The sequence below is a fragment of the Cyanistes caeruleus genome, unplaced genomic scaffold, assembly GCF_971803275.1.
Source record: "Cyanistes caeruleus unplaced genomic scaffold, bCyaCae1.hap1.1 HAP1_SCAFFOLD_69, whole genome shotgun sequence".
NCBI classification, from domain to species: Eukaryota; Metazoa; Chordata; class Aves; order Passeriformes; family Paridae; genus Cyanistes; species Cyanistes caeruleus.
The window spans coordinates 2,272,501-2,275,000 of record NW_028255886.1 but is presented as its reverse complement, the minus strand read 5'-3'; the positions used below and the strand labels follow the sequence as shown (position 1 = coordinate 2,275,000).

Genomic DNA, 2,500 nt, shown 5'->3' with positions numbered 1-2,500 from the left:
GCCGCCGCTTTTGCTCTCGGCCCTTCTTTCCGGTTTTTCCCCCCCGCGAGGACGAGCTCCGGCCCAGCGGCTCGCTCCGGGAAGCGGGGAGCTACGGGAGCGGCTCCCCGAGTCTGCATTTAGGGGGACGAAGGCCCTTTTTCTCCTCCCGCGGCCGCCGCCGCCGGCGGACCGCGGGGGAGGGGAACGGGCCTGCGAGGCGACCCCAGCCGCGCCGCCCGGGGAGGGCTCGGGTGGCCCACCCGCCGGGACGGCGATTGATCGTCAAGCGACGCTCAGACAGGCGTAGCCCCGGGAGGAACCCGGGGCCGCAAGTGCGTTCGAAGTGTCGATGATCAATGTGTCCTGCAATTCACATTAATTCTCGCAGCTAGCTGCGTTCTTCATCGACGCACGAGCCGAGTGATCCACCGCTAAGAGTTGTCTGGCTTTCGGCACCGACCCCGCACGCGCGGAGGGGCCGGGACCGCTCGCGTGAAGCGGCCCCCCTCGGTTTTGCGGCGAGGACGCGCGGGCGCGCGACCTCGCGACCGACCGTACGAGCACAAACGAGACGACCAACGGAGGGGAAAAAGAAAAGGAAGGCACGAGGCCGCCCACGGAACGCTCCGAAAAGGCCGGCCAGAAAGGGCGGGGGGGCCCGCGCCCCCGACCGCCTCTCCCCCACCACCCCCCTCCCCCCGGGCGAGGGGAGGGGAAAAGAGAGACGCCGCCCCGCGTGCCGTCTTTCGGAGGCGGCCCAGGCGCCCGGGCTCGGCCCGGCCTCCGCGCGGAGAGCCGCGCGGCGCGCGCCGGACCGCGGGGGGGCTCCGTAGCCCGCGCCCGGCCTCTTCTCTCTGAACGGGACGACGCGGGCACGAGGCCGGGGGGCCGCGGCCGCCCGCCGCCCGCCGCGCGCTCGGCTCCACCTCGACCGCTGCGCGGGGATCGGCCCCCCGCGCAGCGCCACCGCGCCCGCCGCGCGCGGCGCGGCCTTTCTCCTCCCCGCTGACGGGCCGCCCCCTTGCCAGCGCCCGAGACGGCAGCGCGACGACCGCCGGCACCGCCGGCGCCGCCCCCGGCCGGGGACCGCTCCCCGCCGGAAGGCGAGCGCCTCGCCGCCGCGCTCCGACGGCCGGCGCCGGGAGGCGGGCGCCGCCGAGGCGCGAGCCGGCGTCGCGAGCGCCCGAGGCCTGCCGGAAGGCAAAGGCCCCGCCGCCACCGGGGCCGCACTCCCGGGACCGCCGCCGCCGCTTCGCACCGTCGGGGCCCCTTCCGCGGGCACGCGCCCTGCGGGAGGGGGCCGTGCGGCGGACGCCCGCCGCACGGCCTCGAGCGGTTCTCCCTGCGGCCCACACGCGGCCTTCGGGAAGGGAGACGGGGAAGCGACGGGCGGGGCCCGGGCCGGGACCGCCGCCGGCGACGACGGGGGCCTCCCGGCCGACCGTCCCACCAGGGGGACACCCGTCGAGCGGCGCCGCCGCCGCTCGGCACGGGGTCGCCCGCGCTCGCCGGACCTCCGGCCGCCGGAGGCGACCGACGAGCGCTCGCCCGGGCGGGGGGCGCGCGGTCCCGGCCGGGGACGAGCCGGCGGACGGCGCCGCCGCGCGCGTCCGGGGAAGGCGAGGAACGCCCCGAGGAGGAGGAGGAGATGCGCGCCGACGCGGCCGGCGCGGCCGAGGCGAGGGAGCGCGGGGGGCGCCCGAGGGCCGCCACCCCGAGGTCGCGCAGAGAAGGCGGAGAAGCGCGCGGGGGCGCTTCTCCGCCGGCGCCGCCCCGTTCCGAAGAGACCGGATCGGCCCCGCGGCCGACAGCGCGCCACGGCCTCGCCGCCGAGACCGGGCCGCGGAGAGGGGGGGGAGGGGGGCTGGGTGCCCCCTCCCCGGCACGGCGCGGCCGACGACGGCCGCGACGAAGTCGACGACGACGACGACGACGACGACGAGCGGGGGGGGACCGGTCGCGACGGACGCCACCGCAGGGGATCGGCGGGAGTAGCTCCCCACCCCTCAGTGAACGCCGCGCCGCCACCGGCCGGGTACCCGTCGCCGCCGCCGCCGCCGCCGCCGCCGGCATCGCCGCCGCCGCCGGGGCGCGCCGTGCCGCCCGAGTCTTTAAACCTCCGCCCGGCCTCGGCGGCCCTTTCGGGTCCCAGCCCAAACCCCGCGCCCCCGGCCGGCGTTTGACGACGCCGAGGCGGGAGCGGGGGAAAGGGGAAAGGACTCGGGGAACCGCCCAGGCGCGGAGCGCTAGGTACCTGGCCCTGGGGCGAGGGAAACGACCTGGGATGGCCCCGCCGGGGTGCCTCCCCCCCAGTTGCTGCCACCCTCGGGGGAGCGTCCGCCGGCGGGGGCGCGCCTGACACATCCGCCGCCGCCACCGCGGCCGTCCTGACTCGGGGCCCGGGGTTTCCCTCAGCAGCCCGGCGCTGCGCCCGAGAGGACCGCCGCGGCTCGGCCCGTGGCCCCGCCGGTGCGGGAGGGCGAGGGGCGGACCGGCCGACCGAGTGAGACCTCGCCGC

General features: G+C 78.8%; 1 non-coding gene across 1 annotated transcript; it reads right to left on the bottom strand.

The window, feature by feature from the left end:
* Window positions 1-269: 269 nt before the first annotated feature.
* On the bottom strand, window positions 270-422 carry LOC147647001 (5.8S ribosomal RNA). Its single transcript, XR_015281733.1, has one exon. It is a non-coding gene; the product is annotated as a 5.8S ribosomal RNA (ribosomal RNA).
* Window positions 423-2,500: the final 2,078 nt, after the last annotated feature.